Source organism: Rattus norvegicus, chromosome 7, assembly GCF_036323735.1.
Source record: "Rattus norvegicus strain BN/NHsdMcwi chromosome 7, GRCr8, whole genome shotgun sequence".
Classification (NCBI taxonomy): Eukaryota; Metazoa; Chordata; class Mammalia; order Rodentia; family Muridae; genus Rattus; species Rattus norvegicus.
The window spans coordinates 81824138-81851094 of record NC_086025.1 but is presented as its reverse complement, the minus strand read 5'-3'; the positions used below and the strand labels follow the sequence as shown (position 1 = coordinate 81851094).

The 26957-nt window shown below is 37.0% G+C and overlaps 1 protein-coding gene across 7 annotated transcripts in view; it reads left to right on the top strand.

Annotated features, from left to right (window-relative positions):
* Csmd3 (CUB and Sushi multiple domains 3) overlaps positions 1-26957 on the top strand; it is a 1319129-nt gene that overhangs the window by 105375 nt on the left and 1186797 nt on the right. The window lies entirely within an intron of this gene.

The following is a 26957-nucleotide window of genomic DNA, read 5'->3' as shown; positions in this document are numbered from 1 at the left end:
TAAAAGCAAATCTAGATTTGATTTTTTTTAGATCACATGTCAGACAAGAATCATAGCTAGTTAAAGTTACAAATCAGACAATTCAAAATCAACGAAGAAAATGTGTTCTAATATAACAAAAAACCCAGGATAGCTAAAGCTATCCTCAACAATAAAAGGACTTCAGGGGGAATCACTATCCCTGAACTCAAGCAGTATTACAGAGCAATAGTGATAAAAACTGCATGGTATTGGTACAGAGACAGACAGATAGACCAATGGAATAGAATTGAAGACCCAGAAATGAACCCACACACCTATGGTCACTTGATTTTTGACAAAGGAGCCAAAACCATCCAATGGAAAAAAGATAGCATTTTCAGCAAATGGTGCTGGTTCAACTGGAGGGCAACATGTAGAAGAATGCAGATCGATCCATGCTTATCACCCTGTACAAAGCTTAAGTCGAAGTGGATCAAGGACCTCCACATCAAACCAGACACACTCAAACTAATAGAAGAAAAACTAGGGAAGCATCTGGAACACATGGGCACTGGAAAAAATTTCCTGAACAAAACACCAATGGCTTATGCTCTAAGATCAAGAATCGACAAATGGGATCTCATAAAACTGCAAAGCTTCTGTAAGGCAAAGGACACTGTGGTTAGGACAAAACTGCAACCAACAGATTGGGAAAAGATCTTTACCAACCCTACAACAGATAGAGGCCTTATATCCAAAATATACAAAGAACTCAAGAAGTTAGACCGCAGGGAAACAAATAACCCTATTAAAAAATGGGGTTCAGAGCTAAACAAAGAATTCACAGCTGAGGAATGCCGAATGGCTGAGAAACACCTAAAGAAATGTTCAACATCTTTAGTCATAAGGGAAATGCAAATCAAAACAACCCTGAGATTTCACCTCACACCAGTGAGAATGGCTAAGATCAAAAACTCAGGTGACAGCAGATGCTGGCGAGGTTGTGGAGAAAGAGGAACACTCCTCCATTGTTGGTGGGATTGCAGACTGGTAAAACCATTCTGGAAATCAGTCTGGAGGTTCCTCAGAAAATTGGACATTGAACTGCCTGAGGATCCAGCTATACCTCTCTTGGGCATATACCCAAAAGATGCCTCAACATATAAAAGAGACACGTGCTCCACTATGTTCATCGCAGCCTTATTTATAATAGCCAGAAAATGGAAAGAACCCAGATGCCCTTCAACAGAGGAATGGATACAGAAAATGTGGTACATCTACACAATGGAATACTACTCAGCTATCAAAAACAACGAGTTTATGAAATTCGTAGGCAAATGGTTGGAACTGGAAAATATCATCCTGAGTGAACTAACCCAATCACAGAAAGACATACATGGTATGCACTCATTGATAAGTGGCTATTAGCCCAAATGCTTGAATTACCCTAGATGCCTAGAACAAACGAAACTCAAGACGGATGATCAAAATGTGAATGCTTCACTCCTTCTTTAAATGAGGAAAAAGAATACCCTTGGCAGGGAAGGGAGAGGCAAAGATTAAAACAGAGACTGAAGGAACACCCATTCAGAGCCTGTCCCACATTTGGCCCATACATATACAGCCACCCAATTGGACTAGATGGATGAAGCAAAGAAGTGCAGACCGACAGGAGCCGGATGTAGATCGCTCCTGAGAGACACAGCCAGAATACAGCAAATACAGAGGCGAATGCCAGCAGCAAACCACTGAACTGAGAATAGGTCCCCTATTGAAGGAATCAGAGAAAGAACTGGAAGAGCTTGAAGGGGCTCGAGACCCCAAAAGTACAACAATGCCAAGCAACCAGAGCTTCCAGGGACTAAGCCACTACCTAAAGACTATACATGGACTGACCCTGGACTCTGACCCCATAGGTAGCAATGAATATCCTAGTAAGAGCACCAGTGGAAGGGGAAGCCCTGGGTCCTGCTAAGACTGAACCCCCAGTGAACTAGTCTATGGGGGGAGGGCGGCAATGGTGGGAGGGTTGGGAGGGGAACACCCATAAGGAAGGGGAGGGGGGAGGGGGATGTTTGCCCGGAAACCGGGAAAGGGAATAACACTCGAAATGTATATAAGAAATACTCAAGTTAATAAAAAAAAAAATATTGATTTCTTTCTTTCTTTCTTTTTTTTATTAACTTGAGTATTTCTTATATACATTTCGAGTGTTATTCCCTTTCCCGACTTCTGGGCCAACATCCCCCTCCCCCCTCCCCTTCTTTATGGGTGTTCCCCTCCCCATCCTCCCCCCCTTGCCTCCCTTCCCCAACAATCTAGTTCACTGGGGGTTCAGTCTTAGCAGGACCCAGGGCTTCCCCTTCCACTGGTGCTCTTACTAGGATATTCCTTGCTACCTATGAGATCAGAGTCCAGGGTCAGTCCATGTATAGTCTTTAGGTAGTGGCTTAGTCCCTGGAAGCTCTGGTTGCTTGGCAATGTTGTCCATATGGGGTCTCGAGCCCCTTCAAGCTCTTCCAGTTCTTTCTCTGATTCCTTCAACGGGGGTCCTATTCTCAATTCAGTGTTTTGCTGCTGGCATTCGCCTCTGCATTTGCTGTATTCTGGCTGTGTCTCTCAGGAGCGATCTACATCCGGCTCCTGTCGGTCTGCACTTCTTTGCTTCATCCATTTTGTCTAATTGGGTGGCTGTATATGTATGGGCCACATGTGGGGCAGGCTCTGAATGGGTGTTCCTTCAGTCTCTGTTTTAATCTTTGCCTCTCTCTTCCCTGCCAAGGGTATTCTTGTTCCCCTTTTAAAGAAGGAGTGAAGCATTCACATTTTGATCATCCATCTTGAGTTTCATTTGTTCTAGGCGTCTAGGGTAATTCAAGCATTTGGGCTAATAGCCACTTATCGATGAGTGCATACCATGTATGTCTTTCTGTGATTAGGTTACCTCACTCAGGATGATATTTTCCAGTTCCAACCATTTGCCTACAAATTTCATAAAGTCATTGTTTTTGATAGCTGAGTAATATTCATTGTGTAGATATACCACATTTTCTGTATCCATTCCTCTGTTGATTTCTGATTTAATGTAGTTACATTAACAGATTTTTTGGGGGGCTGAGATTTTTATCATGTTAATTATATAAGCATAAATGTATCTATCAATTACATCTTATTATTGTGGTCTATAAAACAAATGTTTTTACATTTTATTACATGGCAGCATATCGTGATTAATTGTCATTGACAGCGTCTCATGACGTTTCCCAGCCTCTCACTGGCCTCTCTTATTTAAGTATTGTGCTTAGATCTCTAGCTCCGCATTTCCTCTTGAATAAGAAGTATTTAGTTGTTTCATATTTTAAAATACACCCACACTCAATATTTTGCAAAAGAAGTGTGATTTAACTACCCAAAAATCTAATTAACAATAAATATTCAACTGTTTTCATGATTTCAAAATTTCATGCTTGCACTTGCACAGCCCAGGTAGATTTATTTCAACCCTATATTGATGCTTTCAAGAATATATACTGGGACAAGTGAGATGCCTCAGTTATAAAAGTTTGATCATCAAAGAACTGACCTTTAAAAGTTTTCCTTTAACTACCTACTCAATACCATGGCAGGTATGGACCGCATACAGAGCACCCCCCACAATGCACACTACACAAACACAGACAAACACAGGAATACACTACCGACCAATCAATAAACTGTAAAAACTGCCAAGTCTTTGATATTTATTCTATTTGTTTTGTGCATAGGTGAATTAATTAAAACAACTGAAGTATTTAATGTGTACAGTACATTGAGGCAAATTTATTGATTTACTGGCTGCTTTTGTATGTCAACCTGATGCAACTTATCAGAAAGAAAGGAGCCTTAGTTGAGATAAGGCCTCCATGAAATCCAGCTTTAAGTCATTTTCTCAGTATTCTTTGAGAAAAGCCCAGCACATTGTGGGTGGCGCCGTCCCTGTCTTGTTGGTCCTTGGTTCTTTAAGTAGCCTGTGCAAATCACCCACCCTGTGAACCAGGCTACTAAGTAGCATGCCTCCATGGACTCTATCAAGTCATGTCTGGAGGTCCCAGTCCTGTTTGAGTTTCTGTCCTAACTCCCTCCAGTGACGGACTATGGTCTGCAAATGTAAGCCAACTAAACTCTTTCTTCCTCTACTTGCTTTTTAATTGTATTTTCTTCACAGTGAGGGAATCCCCAAGACACGCAACACTACATTAAGCAACTGATTTTAAGGTTAATTATAGCTCTCTATATGAGAATAGGACTATTTAAAATGAATATTCTCCATTTTATATCTAATCCAATGTCATAGTTTCTCTGTTCACACTGTCTTTCAGAGTTTTCACAAATTGTTCATGTTTGTACTAGAGAAATGGCTCGGAGTTCACAAGGGCTAATTCTTCCAGAGAAGATGATCTAATTTGTCATCTCCCACATTAGGGTGTTTCTAATTGCCTGCATCTCTAACTCTGTGAAATCTAAAGCTTCTGTCGGGCTTCTTTGGGGAACCATAGAGACTCCCAATATGTAAGACATACAGACACGAAGAAAAATAAAACTTTATTAACAAAACCTCTCAGATCCATGGTCGGTGGTAAACTTTCCATACTGCAGTTTGGCTTTTAGTATAGGCAGTACCCTATTCAATTCTCTGTTCCAAATCCACGTGTCTTGAAAATGTGAATTTAAAGTATTTGGAAAAAGAATTTGGTCTGTATTGAGTATGTACAAATATTTTTACTTTTCCCCCCTTTGAACAGTGTTTACTTAGTATTACTTTGCATTAGGAAGCCTGAATGGTTGAAAATTATTTAATGTTTAAATGAGGATTTATGTAGGCTACATGGGATTATCATGACATCTTCAGAAGAACTTGAGTGGCCATGAATAAAATTCATTGGCAGTAGTGGGGTTTTTGGTCAACATCCTAGAACTTATTCCCCATGGATATTGAACAGTGAGTTCATAATTTTTCAGGAAAGTGACTGAACTTTTTGGCCTTCCTGATGTATGCCTCTATACTTTAAAGCTGAAGAAAATTCACTCAGAGTGAATAAATTCATTCTATTTTCCTACAAATCAATTTATAATTTTTTGGCATTTCAAGTGCTTGATTCTCCAACTCAGATCAAAATCTTTGAAAAGTATCCTGTTGAAATAATTTTACCCTCTGGGAATGAAAGAGTTATGTAAAGAAGCAAACTCAATGAGATATTTATCTTTTTTTGACATAGTGAATTCTATATTTTTCCTGGCATTTCCAGTAGTGAAATAGTGATATATATTAATTTGATTAACTAGACTATGTTCATTAAAATAACATCAGTGTTTGTGTCCATATTTTTATAGTAATATCAAATATCATTTGCTAGAGAAAAAAATGCCATGTAAGAAATCCAGGAGATAAGAGGAAGGTCTCAGTGAAAAGCTTTGGTCACTAAAGTAGGTCAGTCACTAAGACAAGCAGAAAATAGACAATATCTTCTTTTCGAAATAAAGTGATCCTTGACAGATGCACAATAGCTAGTGATGTTCTTAATAGAATAGACAAAAATTTAAAATATTATTAATAGCTTGAGTCATTAAATAGTCCAGGGAAAATGTGTGTTTTACTTAGTCTGGAACACTGATGATTTACCTAAATTATGAGTTCTCTTTAACAAGACACACGTAAGGGCATTGTAAACAACAGGCAAAAATGAAAAGAAAATTTCTGAAAATGAAGTGAAAGTTGTTTTGAATAAACTCACTTTGAATAAAATAATAGCAGATTTCACACAAATCTAAAAATGTCTTGATGCAGAGGACGGGCCTAAAACAGGCGCATGGGAAAAAGAATGTGAGGTTAACAAATTTGAAGCAATTGAATAATTTAGTGTTTCAGTGTTGTGTATAATTACTGCTCTTTATAGTCAAAGGGATATAAACAGCTCAACTACAAATTGGTCTTGTTAGAAGAGAATTTAGTACAAAAATCTTTTATCCACTGTTCTCCCTACAGCTTCTTGTTCCCAACATTCATATGCAAAAAATGTTACGAAATTATGCGTAGACTACTTTAATTCATATATGCAAGCGTCTTTTCTTCCAGGCAATATTTCTTCACTTTCCCTCCACAATCAATTCTTTGTTCTACTTTTACACCCAATACCGTCTTCTTTCAGAACTATGATGTCTGATTTGTCTTCCCTTTTCATACTTAGTCTATCACAAGGTGAAACCTCTGCAGGATTCCTCATAAGAGAACCCCGTTGTTCTCCAATCACTTCTGTGATCAAAAGTCTTCTTGCCTAGTGGTGGTGGCAGCAGCACACACCTTTGTTCTACCACTCAAGAGGCAGGGGCAAGCAGATCTGAAATCAACCATTATTTCTCAATAATGAATTTTAAACTGACACACATTCATTGAAATTACAATGAAATTCAACCCACAGGAAATGAGGTTTGAGGTTGCTTCAATAATATTAAAACCCTCTTTGGGTTCCATCTCCCCAATCTTAGAGTTTCAGCTAAGATTATCCTCAACGAGTTCTGGGAGCCTCTCATATCCAAGGTCACTTGGGACTTTCTAGAGGTTTCTGCCCCAACTCACCCCGCCCCGACCCCCGTTCTGCTCTCCTTCCTCCGCCGCACACACAGCTGCATATTTTCATTCATTCTCCTGACCCTCTAGGTTTCTCTCCTGTCTCCTCCCATACCTGATCCTGTCCTCCTTTTCCTGATCTGCTTCCCCTCTTCTCTCCCACCCAGGTCCCTCCCTCCCTCTGCCTCCCATGGTTATTTTGTTCTCTCTTCTAAGTGGGATTGAAGCATCCTTACTTGGGTCTTCTTTCTTGTTAAACTTCATCAGTTCTGTGATTTGTATCATGGGTAGTCTGTACTTTATGGCTAATATACACTTATCAGTGAGCACATCCATTTCCTTTGGGTCGTGGTTACCTGGTTCAGAACCCCCGGTAAAGAGATGGGGCCATCCACTCATCTTCAAAAATTTTGACTGAGAATTGTTCCTATCTAAATGAAATGCAGGGACTAAAACGCAGTGAAGTCTAATGGAAAGGGCAGTGACCTGCCCAACTTGGGATCCATTCCATTCTCATGTACCAAACCCTGTCACTATTACTGATGCTATGCTGTTCTTGCAGATAAGAGCCTAGCATGGCTGTCCTCTGAGAGGCTCTAACAGTAGGTGACAGATGCAGATGCAGATACTTTCAGTCAATCATTGGACAGGGGTTTGGGACTCCTATGAAAGAGTTAGGGGAAGGATTGAAGAAGTTGAAGGAGATGGTAACCCTAGAGGAAAAAGAACAGTATCAAGTAACCTGGACCACCACCCCCATCCCAGAGCTCCCAGAAACTTAGCCAATAACCAAAGAGCTTACATAGGCTGGTCTCTGCCCCCTACCCTCCACTGCACATATGTACCTGAGGACTGCCTTGTCTGGACTAGTGAGAGGATGAGACCAATCCTTTTGAAACTTGATGCCTCAGGAATGCTGTGGGCTGGTGCATAAGGAGTATGGGTGAGTGCGTGAGTTCCCTCTCAGAGGCAAAGGGGAGGGGAAAATAGGATGAAGAACTCAGGGAAGGGGGACCTGGCAGGGGGCCAAAATTTGGAATGTAAATAAAGTAATTTAATAAATACATTAAAAATAATAGAAGCCAATATACAAGCTTGAGAAGTAGTATTTGTCTCCTAAAAATGTTGTGATAGCTAGTATTGTCAACTGACAAAATCTGAACTCATCTGTTGAGGGGATTTTAAAATACCTGTAGGGTAGGGATATCTGCCCACTGTGGGTGACACTGTTAAAGTCGTAACAGAGTCTGGGCAGTGCAGAGTAGAGTAGACAAATAGAATGATAACACGCATGCATCCATGGCTCTATTTTGTATGTGAATGTCCTGTCAGTACTTTTGGAACCAATTGCTGCCTTGACTTTCTCTCTATGATACACTGTTACCTGGAACTTTTAACTGGAATAAATTCTCTCTCCCTTAAGTTGCTTTAGTCCAATAGTGAAAGGAAAAAGAAGTCAAGACTCATCTTCAGGATTTCTAGAAGTTTTTCAAATTTTCATTTTCTTTGGTAACCAAAATTCAGGATATTAAACCTAAAATATGACAATGACATATTGGATATTACTCATGTTAACATGAATAAATTTAAATTTCCATTTGTAAAAAGGAGATGATATTCTCCTAAGGCTTCGATAACAATTGAAATAGATAATTTCTAAACAATACTTTGGGTAATGTCTGCTGTTTAAATACACTTCACAGCTTCTGATTTCTTTTATTTTGATGAAAATTCAATTTTATGATTATGAGAAATATTGCCTAATTTTTAAGAAAGTCACCAATTTTATGCAATAAGTTTAGTTTCTTTTCATGTTATTGGAGTGACTTAAAGTTATCATGATCAAATTATAAATAATCATTAATTTCTAGTCTCTAAAAGTGAACAGTATGAAATTTCTGTATTTATTAATCAAAGAAAAGCTTCTTTCATCATAAATAATCTTCCCCCAGTTTCAATTTTATTAATTTAAAATTTTTGTAAGCTTTTTTTTATAGCATGTTATAGAAGTATCAAAATAATAAGATTTGTCAAGAACTTCATGTAGCTCAAACTTTGTAGTGTATTCTCCCATGCATTTTCCATTTTATCTAATATTGAAATATTACTCATACAAGAAACACTATGTTTTCTAGCATTTTGGTCTTGGAGCTGTATCTGAGATAAGGAACTAAAAGTTCCTCTCTAGCACCCAGGTTGCTCACTAATGGAGTGTGTGTGAGTACTCCAATGTTTTATTTCCCTAATGTTAGTATAATTTAAAGGTAAAGCAAATGGGTGAGACTTGAGTATGGAAAAAATGTAAGTCAAATGGAACCAGAATCATTTTTCTGTTTTAAAAATATATAGAATTTTAAATTAAGAGAGGAAGGCAATAAGGGAGAAGAACATTTTGTGGAGAGTATGTAGCTTCAGTATGAAAGGAGTCTGGACATAAAGGAGAGAGGGCTTATATCCAAAATATACAAAGAACTCAAGAAGTTAGACTCCAGAGAGCCAAATAACCCTATTAAAATGGGGTACAGAGCTAACCAAAACATTCTCAGTTGAGGGATATCCAGTGGCCGAGAAGCACTTAAAGAAATGTTCAACATCCATAGTCATCAGGTATATGCAAATCAAAACAAACCTGAGATTCCACCTCATACCAGTCAGAATGGCTAAGGTAAAAACTCAGGTGACAGCAGACACTGGCAAGGATGTAGAGAAAGAGGAACACTCCTCCATGGCCGTTGGGATTGCAGACTGGTACAACCACTCTAGAAATCAGTCTGTAGTTTCCTCAGAAAATTGGGCACTGCACTACCCGAGGACCCAGCTATACCTCTCCTGGGCTTATACCCGAAAGATGCCCCAACATATAACAAGGGCACATGCTCCACTATGTTCATTGCAGCCTTATTTGTAATAGCAAAAGGCTGGAAAGAACCCAGATGCCCTTCAACAGAGGAATGGATTCAAAAAATTTGGAACATCTACACAATGGAATATTACTCAGCTATCAAAAACAATGACTTTATGAAATTCACAGGCAAATGGAATGAACTAGAAAATATCATCCTGAGTGAGGTAACCCAGTCACAGGAGAAAACACTTGGTGTGCTCTCATTGATAAGTGGATATTATCCCAAAAGCTCGAATTTCCCAAGATGTAATCCACAGACCACAGGAATCTCAAAAAGAAGGATGACCAAAATGATAACGCTCCCACTCCTTCTTAAAAGGCAGAACAAAAATATCCATAGGAGGGGATATGGAGGTAAAGTTTAGAGCAGAGACTGAAGGAATGGCCATTCAGAGCCTGCTCCATATGTGGCATATATATATATATATATATATATATATTTGACCCAGGGCTCCAACTGCATATGTAGCAGAGAATAACATTGTTAGGGAACTAGTGAAAGGGGAAGCCCTTGGTCCTGCCACAATTAGACCCCCAGTGCAGGGGAATGTCGGGGTTGGGGATAAGGGGAGTTGATGGGAAATACCCCTATGGAAAAGGGGGAGAGGATGGGGATGCTTATGGACAGGACACCAGGTAGGGTACTAATATTTGAAATTAAAGAAATAAATCTAATACAAAAATTTCAAGAAAACCCTGTAATTAAAGGTAGTATTGGATATCTTAGAGAAATTATTTATATAAACTAAAAAGTAAATTTTAACCCATACCTTTAAAATAAATAAATAAATAAATAGATAAATAAATAAATAAAATAAAGGAGAGAGATGGCATAACTTTTGGATAAAAAAGTAAGATATATGAGATCAAGAAATTTATGTAATAGTTGATAGAATTATTCTGGTCCTAACAGAAACATACAGAAACATGTAATTCATGGGCATGTTTCAACTGCATGTTAAATATCAGAAATGAATAAAGGAAATAAACAGCCAAGGAATGTCATTAGGGGAAATGAGAAGAGTCCAAATAATTTCTATCTTTTTAGTAAGGTAGTAAAAACCTAGATAGCTGCCTGAGGATCCAGCTATACCTCTCTTGGGTATATACCCAAAAGATGCCCCAACATATAAAAAAGACACGTGCTCCACTATGTTCTTCGCAGCCTTATTTATAATAGCCAGAAGCTGGAAAGAACCCAGATGCCCTTCAACAGAGGAATGGATACAGAAAATGTGGTACATCTACACAATGGAATATTACTCAGCTATCAAAAACAATGACTTTATGAAATTCGTAGGCAAATGGTTGGAACTGGAAAATATCATCCTGAGTGAGGTAACCCAATCACAGAAAAACACACATGGTATGCATTCATTGATAAGTGGCTATTAGCCCAAATGCTTGACTTACCCTAGATGCCTAGAACAAACGAAACTCAAGACGGATGATCAAAATGTGAATGCTTCACTCCTTCTTTAAAAGGGGAACAAGAATACCCTTGGCAGGGAATAGAGAGGCAAAGATTAAAACAGACACAGAAGGAACACCCATTCAGAGCCTGCCCCACATGTGGCCCATACATATACAGCCACCCAATTAGACAAGATGGATGAAGCAAAGAAGTGCAGACCGACAGGAGCCGGATGTAGATCGCTCCTGAGAGACACAGCCAGAATACAGCAAACACAGAGGCGAATGCCAGCAGCAAACCACTGAACTGAGAATAGGACCCCCGTTGAAGGAATCAGAGAAAGAACTGGAAGAGCTTGAAGGGGCTCGAGACCCCTTATGAACAACAATGCCAAGCAACCAGAGCTTCCAGGGACTAAGCCACTACCTAAAGAGTATACATGGATTGACCCTGGACTCTGACCTCATAGGTAGCAGTGAATATCCTAGTAAGAGCACCAGTGGAAGGGGAAGCCCTGGGTCCTGCTAAGACTGAACCCCCAGTGAACTAGATTGTTGGGGGGAGGGCGGCAATGGGGGGAGGATGGGGAGGGGAACACCTATAAGGAAGGGGAGGGGGATGTTTGCCCAGAAGTCGGGAAAGGGAATAACACTCGAAATGTATATAAGAAATACTCAAGTTAATAAAAAAAAAAAAAGAAAATGAAAAAAAAAAACCTAGAGAGCTTGAAATAACTTGATTAACATATGATATCTGATTAGCTTTCATATTTTATTGAATTTAAGTTACCTGTGTGTGTTTCATCAGTAATTAGTTTTCTGAACAGAAGTCTTCCTAATTTACAGAGATTTATTTAATAAATTAAAAATCTCAAAGGATGTAGCTTTATAGAAATATCTCTAAGGTATGATTATATTTCCAAGATTGTTAGGTTCAAGGTTTTATTAGTCTATGATCAGATTTCCAAATTGATTATTTACATTTAAGGTTTATTGGTTGTTTTGTTCTGTTCTGTTTTGTTTTTTGCTCTACTGTGCTTCAGTTATCAGGGTTTGGTAGAAAAGAATATTGGAACTTTAGTGAATTAAAATGATGACATATTTAGGCTGTCATGTTGCTGCAATTTTATGTATATAGCATCTGACATCCCTATAAGACAAAATCTCACACACACTGCAAACCCCATATCCACTTGATCTTATAGTATTCCTACCCACTCCAAGCTTCAACTCTAGACAAAGAACTACAGGCAAGTAAGGAATGCTGAGAGCAGGAGAAATAATCTTTCTTAGTTAAGGTCACATCAACTAGTTATCCAATACCATATGGTTAGCCTTGAAAACACACATGAAAGTAACATTCTACAGAAGTATTATTAAACAAACATATATGTATACATGTGTGTACATGTACATATGTATGTGTATACATATTTATAAATACATGTGTATACACACACACACACACACACACACACATATACACGAGTAGATTTTCTTGCTCTAAAATGCTGTCTGTACAAGATGGATGAAGCAAAGAAGTGCAGGCCGACAGGAGCCGGATGTAGATCTCTCCCGAGAGACACAGCCAGAGTACAGCAAACACAGAGGCGAATGCCAGCAGCAAACCACTGAATTGAGAATAGGACCCCCGTTGAAGGAATCAGAGAAAGTACTGGAAGAGCTTGAAGGGGCTCGAGACCCCATATGAACAACAATGCCAACCAACCAGAGCTTCCAGGGACTAAGCCACTACCTAAAGACTATACATGGACTGACCCTGGACTCTGACCTCATAGGTAGCAATGAATATCCTAGTAAGATCACCAGTGGAAGGGGAAGCCCTGGGTCCTGCTAAGACTGAACCCCCAGTGAACTAGATTGTTGGGGGGAGGGCGGCAATGGGGGGAGGATGAAGAGGGGAACACCCATAAAGTAGGGGAGGGGGGAGGGGGATGTTTGCCCGGAAACCGGGAAAGGGAATAGCACTCGAAATGTATATAAGAAATACTCAAGTTAATAAAAAAAATGTTGTCTGTAGACAACCATGAGACTGTCGTTAGCTTGAGTCCTCAACAGGGACTGCAACAGTGAAAATGGTCTACTTCACATGTCCTAGGTATCATCTTATACAGGGGCAATAGTACTTGTTGTCATCTACTGTTTTCTTGACACATGGTTAAGCTTCACTCATGGTAGCCTAGGCTTCTAACTTGAAGTTAAACTACTTGTCTTCTCATGAGCCAGGCAAAATAATTTATTTATATTACATTTATTACTCTTTAATTCTAGGGAATTGGGCTGGAGAGATGGCTCAGCGGTTAAGAGAACTGACTGCTCTCCCAGAGGTCCTAAGTTCAATTCCCAGCCACCACATGGTGGCTCACAAACATCTGTAATAAGATTAGATGCCCTCTTCTGGTGTGTCTGAAGACAGCTACAGTGTACTCATATACATAAAATAAATAAAACTTTTAATTCTAGGGAATCAGATATACTGCCCAGATTTTAGGAGAATAAATAGATTTCACTACTTACTGTCAAGAATATCATAAGCACAACACTATGAGTTGAATTATTTGGAGAAAATATTCTATTATATTATGGGATGTAGCACATTTTATGATTAGGTTTGAGTGTAGATTTTCTATTTTCTCTAAAGAGTAGCTGTTTTCAAGAAAAATGGGCTTAATGTCATGTGAAATCATACACTTGATTTTGAAATAAGCTATTTTTTATAATAAACATTTAAGTATATACAGCTTTTTAAAGATTCTCTTTTACAGGCTGTTATTCTGTAAGTCACAGCTACAATACGGTTTATGGACAGTATTCAGCAGCTGTGCCACTTACTGTACCTTCTTTAACTCTAAGAGTGATGATAAAATTTCATGAGCTAGTGATCCATTTGTGGGAAGACATTCATTCTATGCTCATTCCAAATAGAAAGAATAATCTGTTTATAGTATAATATTTTACAAAATGAAACTTTAAATGCAATGACTTAAGCACTATTCAGCATATATTCTGTTTAGTGTTAGAAACTAGTAGTTGGAGTCATTTTGCAAATGATGAAAGAGGAAGGATCATCATTTTTTAAAGCTATAAAGAATCCTTAAAATAGGCATACATTTTTAGATAGGAGACTCAGAGAAAGGGTTGTATAGAGAGTGCTTTCAATTGATATATGTGTCTAGTGCTTCTGTGAACTTTTTAATAGGCACCATGGCACATTGAGGCACAGAATGCTGTGTGGTCCTACTTATAGAAAAATGAAAAAAAGAATTGGGAATTTCTAGCAAATCTGCAACACTATACAGAGCCAAAGTTGCCGAAGTTTATTAAAACCTTAACAGAGAAGTACCTAATAGAAGGAGGCAGAATTCAGTAACTATCATATTATTGCATCTTAAAACAAATGCACTTTTACTAATGAAGCCATGGAGAATTGGGTACGATGTCAAGAGGATAGGATGAGATAAGGTAAGATTAGATAAGAAGATGGGTTTTAGTGTATCTAAATTTTGGCAAAACAAAACAAGCAAAACAAAATTCCCAAACCATAAGCTATGTTTGAGAACAGGTATTTGCTAATCTTCTCTGGTCAATAAGATCTTTTGTGTGTTCAGAAGACAGTTTTTAAAAAAAATGAAAACATTCTGTATATAAATACCTTTTTCCAGTGTCCCACCTACACCTTCTTAATCTCTAGAGTTCCTCATTATTTCTAAATAATCAATAGTTTCTATTCATCTTTACTAACTCCCAAAGGTTTATACTATAGAAAAGAAACAGTTTGCTATTTGACCTTGTCCAATAAGCTGTACTAGCTCTTTCCCTGAAAGGTCTTGAGTTGAATGTCCCTTTTTGTTACATAGTAATACCTCCCTTATTTGAATCAATGTTCAGTTAAGATATTATATAATCTCCCTTGGTTGCATTCTAGTTTCTAAAAAATGAATGTAACAAATGTAGGTACCTTGACATTCTATGGTGCAAAGTAAATTATTTAAAAAAATTCTTATGGGTATTGTTTAACAACCACCTTCAAACTACTGAAGATTAGTCAAGATCCCAATGGAGCTATCAAGAATTTACAAAGTACACATCTTTGTCATGGCCTACGAAAAGTATGCCATTTTCTATTTTCTATTTAAATGCCAGAGGTTATGGTGTTTCTCAGTTACACTTAATCTGGTAACCTTGCCCTTTTCTCTGAGTACCCTTAGACATACAAAATCCTAGCAAACACTAAAACCTATTTTTCAAGACTCATTCTTTCTTGGAGTCACTCACCCTTACAATATTATGCTATCTCTCTCAGCCAGCGTCTATCCTACTAGGAGCACTTAGATATGTTTCATACAATGTGAGTGTTAAATATCATTACTTTTTATTTTCATCATCCTTTGAAATGTTCTTTAAAAAAATGTTGTTCAGTTAACATGAAAGCTTGTATCTTGACAGTAAGTCTCAACCATATCTTTTTTTGCCAGCAACCATCTGTCAGCAGGTTCAAACTGGACTGTCACTACTATTAAACTAAATTACACTGCCAGTGGTATGAAAACCCATTCAATGACAATTTATCTTCCACCTCCTCTATTTCCCTTTATAATATCACCTAGAGAACTGTGTCCCCAAAATGATCATGTCATCTAAGCTGTCACTCACACTTTTGTGTTCCAACCCTGCAAGAAAGAAAACCTTGGAAAGAATTTAGAAGTGTTTGTCATTTGTTTTCTTATGTGCCAAAGGAGTCTAACCTCAGCTGCCCAGAACCACAAAAACTTTGATTTTTCACCTTTCTAAGTCTTTCAATATACTGTTTCCTCTCAAGTAAATAGTGATTCCAGGCCCAAGGCAAGAGCCATAGAGGTGTGGAAAGAGATAATAACGACAACAGTTAATATTAGCACTAGGATAAGGTGTATGGAGCAACAATACAAAAGGGAAAAATCACATTATTGCTGCTGTAGTAAGGAAAATAAGTGTGAAAAGGAAGATAGGTTGGGGTACAGCCAGGAAAAGCATTTATCGCCTCTGTTGGTATAGAAATATTTTTGTTGCTTTTTCCCAGACTATTGCTTTCTTTCAAAGGTTTATTTATTTAATTTTATGTAGAAGTTTTTGAATAAAACATGACAGACAGCTTACCTTTTACTTTAGGTTTCTGAACAAGTCAGGAAATAAGTGATTTTAGTTCAAAAGACTCTCAAATATGGCAATGGAGATGAAGACTATTACATGAAGTGTATTATGTCATTTGTAAATGAAAGGAAAGCAAGATAACTGTCAGAAACAACCAAACCTTAGTGGTTTATTTATCCATTTATTTGTCCCTCCACAGTTGTCAGTTGCCTATAAGGGAAGCATGCAAGGAAAATTGTTTATATTCACCAAAACCACACATTTGAACATCATATAAAAATGCATTTCCCAATTATTTTAAATAATTTTTAATTTGATGCATTGTGGTGATTTTCTAACATACTTTAACATAGTCTTCAGTCCCACCCAATAGAAGATCATGTTTTCCTCCCCCCCCCCAATCTTACCCTCTTTCCCTCTTAGGACCCTCCCTCCATATACCCTTATTGCTTTCTTCTCCCTCCCAAGTGGGACTGAGGCATCCTCACGTGAGCTCCTCAGTTTGTTGACCTTTTTGAATTATGTGGACTATATCTTGGTTATTCTGTATTTTTAAATTTTTGCGTAATATCCACTTATTAGTGAGACCATACTGTGCATGTCTTTTTGGGTCTGAGTTACCTCACTCAGCATGATATTTTCTAGCTCCATCCATTTGCCTGCAAAACTCAGATTATCCTTGTCCTTAATAGCTATATAGTACACTATTGTGTAAATTAACCACCTTTTCTGTATCTGTTCTTCTGTTGTGGGACATCTGGATTGTTTCCAGCTTCTGGGCATCACAAATAAGGCCTCTATGAACATAATGGAACATGTGCCCCTGTGGCATGGTGGGGTATCTTTTGGGTATATTCCCAAGAATGGTATTGCTGGGTCTTTAGGTAGGTCTATTTTCAATTTTCTGAGGAACCTCCAAATTGATTTCCAGAGAGGTTGTACCACCCACGTGCAATCCCAACAACAATGGAGGAGTGTTTCTTTCTCCACATCCTTGCCAACATGTTTGTCACCTGAGGTTTTGATCTTAGCCATTCTGGTTGGTGTAAGGTGGAATCTCAGGGTCGTTTTGATTTGCATTTCTCTGTCATTAAGGACATTGAAGACTTCTTAGGTGCTTCTCAGCCATTTGAGATTCCTCTGTGTGAATTCTCAGTTTAGTTCTATACACCATTTTTTTATTGGGTTGTTTGGCTTTTTGGTGGTTAGCTTCTTGAGTTCTTTATATATTTTGGATATTATTTCTCCATTAGAGGTGCGATTAGTGAAGACTTTCCTAATCTCTAGGATGCCGATTTGTCTTCTTGACTATGTCCTTTGCCTTACAGAATCTTTTCAATTTCCTATTTATCAATTTTTTTATCTTAGAGTGTGAGCCATTGGAGTCCGTTTAGGAAATTTCCCCCTGTGCCAATGAGTTCCAGGCTCCTTCCTAACTTCTTTTCCATTAGATTTAGTGTATCTGGTTTTATGTTGAAGTCCTTGATCAACTTGGACTTGTGCTTTGTGCATGGTGACAAATATGGGTCTATTCTCACTTTTCTACATACGGATAGCCAGTTAGACCAGTACCATTTGTTAAAGATGCTTTCTTTTTTCCATTGTATATTTTTTACTTCTTTGTCAAAGGTCAAGTATAGTTAAGTAGGTTTTATTTCTGAATCTTCAATTCTTTCCATTGATCAATCTGTCTGTCTCTGTAGCAATACCATGCAGATTTTATAAATATTTCTCTGTAGTAGAACTTGAGGTCAGGGATGTTGATTCCCCCCATCATTCTTTTATTGTTAAGAATTGTTTAGAAAATATAGATGAAAAGGATGGTTTCTAAACAGATATCACATACCAAACCTAAGCCAAGAGCAGGATAAGAGCCCTTTCTAAACAGGCTCATATCCCATAAGGAAATAGAAGAAGTCATTAGAAACCTGCCAACCCCAAAAAAAAGCCCAAGTCCAGATGGATTTAGTATGGAATTCTACCAGACCTTCAAAGAAAACCTGATACCAATATTCCTCAAACGATTCCATAAAATAGAAACAGAAGGAACATTATCTAATTCATTCTATGGAGCGGCAATTACTCTAATACTGAAGCCACACTAGAACCCTCCCTAAAAATAGAACTTCAGACCAATCTCGTGTATGAATATGAATGCAAAAATACTCAATAAAATTCTTGCAATCCAAATCAAAGAACAGGTCAAAACCATCATTCACCACAATCAAATAGGCTTCATCCCACAGATGCAAGGTTGGTTCAATATATGAACAGCCATTAATGTAATCCACTATATAAACAAACTCAAAGAAAAAAAATCACACGATCATCTCTTTAGATGCAGAAAAATCATTTGAAAAAATACAACACTTCATGTTAAAAGTATTGGAAAGATCAAGAATTTAAGGCCCATACCTAAACATAATAAAAACAATTTATTGCAAAACAACAGCCATTATCAAATTAAATGGAGAGAAACTTGAAGCAATCTCACTAAAATCAGGGAAAAGACAAGGATGCTCACTTTCCCTATAGTACTTGAAGTGCTAACTAGAACAATCAGACAACAAAAAGAGATCAAGGGCAAATTGGCAAAGAAGAATTAAATGTATCACTATTTGCATATGATACGAAAGCCTATATAAGGGACCCTAAAAATTCTACCACACAGCTTCTCCAGCTGATAAACAATTACAGCAAAGTGTCCAGATATAAAATTAACTCAAATAAATCAGTAACCTTCCTTTATACAAATGATAAACAGGCTGAGTATGAAATTAGGGAAACAACTCCCTTCACACTAGCCACAGATAATATAAAATATCTTGGGGTACCCCTAATGAAACAAGTGCAAGATCTTTATGATAAGGGGTTAGAGACAAGACTGAAGGTGCTAAAGGAGTTTGCGATCCTATAAGAACAACAGTACCAACCAGCCAGATTTCCCAGGTACTAGACCACTACTCAAAGAATACACATGGACAGACCCATGGCTGCAGCTTCATATGTATCAGGTGATGGGCTTGTTGGCCACCAATGGGAGGAGAAGCCCTTTGTCCTTCCAAGGTTGTATCCCCCAGTGTAGGGGAATGTTGGGGTTGGGAGGTGGGAAAGGGTGGGTGGTTTGGGAGGGGGGAACACCTTTATAGAAGAAGGTGGAGGGGGATAGGATAGGGGATTTATGGAGGTGAAATCAGGAAAGAGAAATGTAAATAAAAAATATCCAATAATAAAAAATATACTTCAAGTCTTTCAAGAAAGAAATCAAAGGCCTCAGAACATGGAGAAGCTTCCCATGCTCATGGATTGTCAGAATGAACATAGTAAAAATGGCCATCCTACCAAAGGCAATCTACAGATTCAATGCAATCCCCATCAAAACTCCAAAAAAAAAATTCTTCAAAGACAAGGAAAGAGGAATTCTCAAACTCATGTGGAAAGGCAAAATACTCAGAATAGAGATACACCATGTTTTAACTGACCTTTGATCTGCCTGTGTAGAATTTATTTCAAAGGCATTTATCTTACGGTATAGCTTGGAAATGTAGAGAAAGACAGAAGAATCCTTAAACAATGAAGGAAGACTGTTAGGGATAGAACTTAATAGGTGAAAAAAATAAATATGTGTGGAATTATGTGCAAGAGTAAATATGTATGTTGAAATCCTTCTCTGTCAGTTGGTACCTGTATAATATAGCCCATTTCTTCTAATTATTTTTTTCTCTGCATGTGGCATCAACTGAAAATTTAGACTATAGAATATACCTCACAGGGATATGGAGAAGATTAAAGGCATCATTATTTGTAAATGCTTGAATGAGCAGAACCAAATCTCAAAGTGAGGACTTTGTCTTTTTAAATTAAGGACAAATAAATTAAAAATGAAACAACACAGTTGCCTTGAAGAAGCAAAGTGTGGGACGTATAGGGGGTTTAATTTCAGCACAACATTTAGAGGTCGTCTTTGCTAATAGATTGCCCATTACTCCTTGGGCTTCTGCTAATTTTTTGAATTTTACAGTAAGTTTACACATCAAACAATGAGTATATCCATGGTCACTTTTAAAAACAATGATCTGTCTTTCCTCTGGATATTTTATTTCTTCTTCTTTTACCTTCCTGGCCCTATCTTACATTATATGAAATTTTATGATTCTAGAAAGCCATTTATCAAATATATCTTCTGGGTCATCATCTCACAACAGCAAGAAACAGAGAAAAGGAGGTGGATATATTTAGATTGGAAAACAATACTCACAATATAGGTATTCTCAACTTAGAATGCTATGCCATTTTAAATTTGCATAATCATTCAGGCACTGCTGTAGACAAAAAAATTGTCAAATTTAAATATAGTCATCCTAGATGATTTGGGAAGGCTGCTTACTTCATACAACTTTCCCTGGTTGATAGGTACTTAGGTCCAGCTTCATGTGTACCCAGATCATAAATTATGCCACTAAAGGTGTTGAGAAGATACATGTGATCAAATTTTCATTTCATGAGAAATAAACGGTATTAACAATAGTAAAATTTGTTCATCAGTCTATGGGACATACTACGATTTATTTTTATTTTTGAGATTATGTATAATTATATCATTTTCCCCTTCACTTTCTTCCCACCGAACTCTCCCATATGCCCCTCCTCTCTTCTCTCTTATTAAAAGAACCCAGTATCATGGAGATTAAAAATTGTTCCAAACTGTCGGACTTACAGCAGAGACTTTAAGTTTAAAACACCTAATTTTTACAAAGTGGAATTCATTGTAGTCCATTCCATTTTAGTGCCTAAAATTTAAGGGATTATGGTATTCATGATAGAAAAACATGAAAACAAGCATTATACAGATTTATTACTTAAAAATTTCCTCCGTTTCACCTATGCAGTATATATATGATGAGTGATAAAATCCGTTGTCATGTCTTAAGAGTTCCATAATTTCTCAAAATCTAGAATTTCAATAGGGCCTCCCAGAGGCTGAACCACCAACCAAAGAACATCCATAGTCTGGACCTAGGTTCCTAGCATACATGTAGCAGATGTGCAGTTTGGTCTTCTTGTGAGTCACTCAACAACTGGCTTGGCGGGAGGTGGGCTCTCCCTGAATCTATTGCCTGCCCTTGGACCTGCCCATGAATCCTGTTCTGCTAACTGCCCTCCCTGTTCTGGATTCAGTGGAAGAGCATATGACTTGTCCTTCCATGACTTGTGCCAGTCTTGGTTGGTATTCAGGTGAAGGTTCCCTCTTGTCAGAGGATAGGAGATGGGGTATGGAGAAAGGGCTGTGTGTGGGGAGGGGACTGGGAAGAAAAGGCTGTAATAAAGATGTAAAATGAATAAATACGTCATTGAAAAATGAAATACTTATTCCTTTTGTCAATAAATATATTATTGTTCACAAAACATCAAAACTAAACAAATTGTTTAGTGTTTCTTTTACAATTAATCAGAACAACCTAAAATGTATTTTTATAATAACTTTATTTGAATTTTTTGACCTTACCCTTTATTTAGTCTACTGATTAACTTTTTAACCCTGCTATTGGTACTTTAGAAATAATTTAGAATTCATAATTACCAGCCAGGCCATTTATTTGCAGGAATAATCTATATTTTGAAAAATTCATGTAGAATGTGATTTGAAGCTTGGAAGTAATGAGAAAGTAGTTTCTACTCTAAGACACTGTGGTGTAGTGTTTACTGTACTGGGTCTGCTAATGGTTTCCAAAGCAGTCTGCAGTCTGACTGAAAAGCTATTTCACAATTACTTATTTAAGACTGGCAGCTTTTGTAAAAATCTTGTAGTGAATCCCTTAGATTTTTAAGACAACACTGGAAATGTTTTGGCTCTTCTGCAGCCTTATATTTCTTTTTATGGAAGACAGTGAATATTCTAGGTAACTCCAGGCTAAACAGACGCATATGCACACAGATGTTGAATACAAAGAGCCAATGAATTCAGAAAAGGAGTGTGTATTTTCTCCCACTAAGAAGAAAAGAAGTGGGTATTTGGGACACATAGAATAGTGTTTAGAATAAGTATAAGAAATGAAGTATAATCTAGAATATTCCAATAGGCTACTAAAACGAATACACGTGGGATCAAGAATGCCACTGGAACAATATTGGCAGTTACATTAAAACTAAAGATTGTTTATCTGATATGAAAAAAAAGGTAAAACGTGGAATCAGTTTAACTCTTTCAGAAAACATCTCAAAATTTAATAATTCCTTATTTCTTCAAGAGTAATTATAATGTCTTCAGAGACTCCTGTTATAGCTTATGATATATTAACATAGGATTTGTTTATGTATAATATTATATCATGCTTTAAAACTTACTGGATAAAATTAAGTTACAAACTTTATCATGTGGAAGAGGAAAATAAAGTAGGAAGGAGGATCAGGAGTTTGGTGTCTTTGGCTACAAAGTAACTTCAAAGCATGCCCAGAATACATAAAACTCACTCATAAATGAAATTAAAAAATAATTAAATACATATTAGAGCACTTCAACATTAAGGAATGACTATGCTTTGAACTGTTGTGTTTTCTGGATCCGTTTTGTTTCAAAAGTATTTCAGTTGGTTATCATAATTTAATTTATATATGATTCTTTTTAGCATTAAAATAAGGTAGGCCAAAGAATATGTTTAATGGAATAGCTTTACAAAGATTAAATACACTGCAATGCAGAGTGGCTCCCATTGAGGGATCTGAGCAGTAGGTTGAACTGGGAGGTTTTCATCATAATGAAGGGGCAGGGGGTAGGAGAGGGTGGTAGGTTTTTTTATTTTTAAAGCGTCTCAAAATCAGCAATGAACAATTTCCTTCTGGTCTTGTTTTTCATCATTGACCAGACTCTTCTCTATATTACTTTATTTGGTAACATATAATTGTATTGTTAAATATTTTCTTTTGACAATTGGTCAAGGGAAGAAAGATTTAAACATATTTAAACATACAGTAATCTCTACAAAATGAGAAAGCTATGGATTGTATGATCATGCACAATAACATTGACAAATAGATTTCCTGGCAATTGCAACACAGGTACAGTATTGAGAATATTCTGTGTGGAAGGAGATTTTGTTGTACAGCTAACCCTTTTTATCCTGCTCATAAGTATAATGTTTTTCAGATGGCTTCAAGGATGCTAACTTTGAAAGTCAAGTACAAAGCCAAGAATGAAAGTAGTTTGAGTTGCAGAGCCACATGCCATGCTGTTAGTTTGAAGATGCTGTCTTATTTTTACAATTACTCATAGTTTTCATAGGTTTGGTTATATGTCACAATTATAAAAAATTCGCTATTGATAATTTCATAGGTGAGAAACAGCATCCTTTCCCTGTATTTCAAATTGTTATCAAGTATAATGCATTTTACTCACAAAAATCTATCACTGTTTTTCTTCTGAGTTTATTCATATTATAAGTTAATATATAAGTTAGTATTTTAGATAACCTTTTGGAGTGATGGGAAATTTTAGAATAGTTGGAGAGTTATAATTATAATTGATAAAATTGATTACATCCTTTTTAAAGCTTTAAGTATTTCCTTTAAAGATTACTTGCATTTCTGTGACTGAGAGTATTTTAATCAGTTACTCCTAGATCTCTTTCTGAAATATATTAAGGTAAACTGACTCAAATATCAAAAGGTTTGAAGGTAAAAGGCTTGAAATGTCATGTCTATAAATTTGGAATGTGTTGTAAATGTGGCAAAATTAAGTATCTGTACTCTTCAGGCATATTTCCTCTGAGAATAAAGTCTGAAATCAAACCCAGAAGACATCATTAACATAAATGTGGAGAATAATGTACACATAACTATACTTGGTGATTTCTATGAATCAGCAATCCAGATAGTCTATGAATATGATTTATACAAGTATAGTTTTCAGAAAATGCTGACACATACACTAGACATACATGTACAACTATCATATTAATGGTTGCAATGGAATTTTTTGAACTTAAGACCAACATAATATACATAGTGAAATAAAGGCCATTACTTTTAGCTACATGGTAAGACCATGTCTCAAAACACTAAACCAAGCATAAAAAGAGACAGAGGTGTGTGTGTGTGTGTGTGTGTGTGTGTGTGTGTGTGTGTGTGTGTGTTTGTGTGTGTGTGTGTGTATGTTTGTGTGTGTGTGTTTGTGTGTGTGTGTGTGTTTGTAAGGTCTTTAATTTTTGTGATGATGAAACAATATCAAATTACTTGAAGAATCACAAAGAATGGATGATTTTGGTATAAGGTTTTCATATTTTTTCTGTTTTAAAATTTAGGGTAAATTCTTGATATAGAAAAAACAGTATTTCTTGGCAGTTTGTCACAGTGAAGATAACAAAAATATTTATATATATTTATATGTGGTAACCAGGATGTAATTCCAGAAATACATCACCTAGTCAGTATATTACATTCTATTTCTAAAGAAAAGGAGAGATATATGGCAATAGAATATACGATGAATGAAACTTTACCAACATGTTTAGACTAGATAAATGTGCCAAATAAGGAGAAGGATGTTTATAAAACTTTTGTTCACAAAAGATAAAAGATAAATATAAATTTGGTTACAAATCTCAAACAACTAAATATGTATTCGCCTTGCCCTTTTTGATATGAAGAACATCTGTTGTAGTAGAAAGTATCACCACTATAGTTTTTCAGGCGCATCTGTGATTTCTTGGGTTACCTATTGATTTTCTGACCATCTAAGACTAAGATCCAAATTAGGGGTTATGACACATTGTGTTAGGAAACTCCATTTGATTACAGGAGTATTTTAGAGGTGAGCAGGCAAGGAGTCAAGGCCTTAGACACAATGTTGCAATATAGTGTCATAGTATCATTGCTGTAAGTGCCTAAAAGTTTCCTGTCACTTCATAGCTCTGTAACTAGAAGATGTTGAAATATGAGAAAAGCACCAAAGAACTTGCATTTCAAACTTTATGACTTGTTCTATTGAGTAGAAGAGAAGTGTATAGTACTATGTTACATAAGAAACAGGAAATAGGGGTAGACACTAGAAAGTACCATACTCCACGCAAGGTTGAGGACCCAGTGGTGATGACTTTATCCAAAATACCCAACAAAGGAGAATTACAACCTCTAGGGATCAATGGAGGAATGGAGCCACTCACACATCTTAAATTTTTTAACCCAGTATTTTTCCTGTCCTAAGGAAAAACAGGGACAAAAAATGGAACAGAGACTGATACATCCCATCTACAGACACCAACCTCCACACTATTGTTGATGCCAAGAAGTGTTTACTGACAGGAGCCTGGTATAGCTGTTCTCTGAGAGGTTCTACCAGCACCTGACCAATACAGATGCAAATACTCACAGCTAAACATCACACTGAGCCTGGGGACCCCAGTGGAAGAGCTAGGGGAAGGACTGAAGGAGCTGAAGGGGATTGCAACTCCATAGGAAGAACAATATCAACTAACTGGACCATCCAACGACTAAACAGCCAAAGAGTATAGATGGAGGGAACCATGACTCCAGAGACATAGGCAGCAGAGAATGGCCGCATCTGATATCAATGGGAGGGGAGGCACTTGGTCCTGTGGAGGTGGATGCCCCAGCACAGGGGGATGCTAGAGCAGTGAGGCAGGAGTGGGTGGGTGGAGGAGCACCCTCATAGAAGCAAAGGGGAGATGGGGGATGTCGTGGGCATTTGTTGAGGGGTAACCAGGAAGGTGGATAGCATTTGAAATGTAAATGAATAAAATTATTTTTTAAAAGAAACAAGAGACAATTAATTGTGTATGAATACCCTTAAGAAAAATAGGAATTAACTAACTTAGATACCTATTTTAAAATATATCTTGTAAAATATATCAAATGTGCAGAAAAATTCAAAGGTGTTCACATTCTTAGAAAAATGCATATAGAACAGAAATTGTTAGAGGACATAGTCCAAGGTCACTGAGTGATTATATTTATTTTTTAAGTAAACTCTATTTCTGTTTTTAAATTACTTTTATTCAAAATTTTAAACCTTAGAAAAATATTTTTATTGTAGTTTCATGGTTAATCTATTTAAAAGAAAAGTAATAAATGAAGAATTTAGGAAAAGGAGGACATTAACCACAGGTGCAATTCTCCATTTATCTAAAGAAAATAACATTTACAGGGTATAAATCAGCAGTCCTTTTGCAAATGAACAGACAAAATAGTATTTTAAGACATATGCCCTTTGTCCCATATCAGGGCTTTGTGGCTTGAGAACATAAAAAAAAAAAAAAAAAACAGTCCAGAGATCAGATTGTAGCTAAAGGGATTCCTGCTTGCATTTTGTTATGAAGTTCAAATTGGAAACTGTTCAGGCAGAAAACTAATAGAAACGGGTGATAGCTAATTAACCTAAGGCTTCAAAGTAATTGCTCTGCAGGAAGCAATTTGAAAGAGACCTTTTAATATTTATTTATTTATTTATTTATATGCTTTTGAAAGTCATAAAATACCCTATTTGACTTTTGATGAATTAGCGAAAAATATATGAATCTAGGCAAGCATTGACTTTTTAAGCTTCTCCCTGGCCAGAATTCTTGGTAAGCTTTTAAAAAAAGCAAGAATGTAGCAAGAATTTCATTTATTTACCAGGATTGGCACTTGGACACAGACAGACCTGTAGAGGCAGACTTTCAAGCTGAGTAAGGATCAGGGAGAATTTTGTATGTATCCACCAAACCAGGAGACAGGTTGTTAGGAGCAGACTCATTACAGTCAGCTAAGCTAGAACAAATGGTTGTTGCATGGTGAACTGATTCACTAAGCAGGCACAAGCTGCTGCTGTGATTTGAGGCACAGACTGAGATATTAACTTTGGAACGTGGCCCCTGCCTGCCCAGTCTTTCATTGTACTTCTTAACTTCTGTACATGTCTCTGCATCTTGA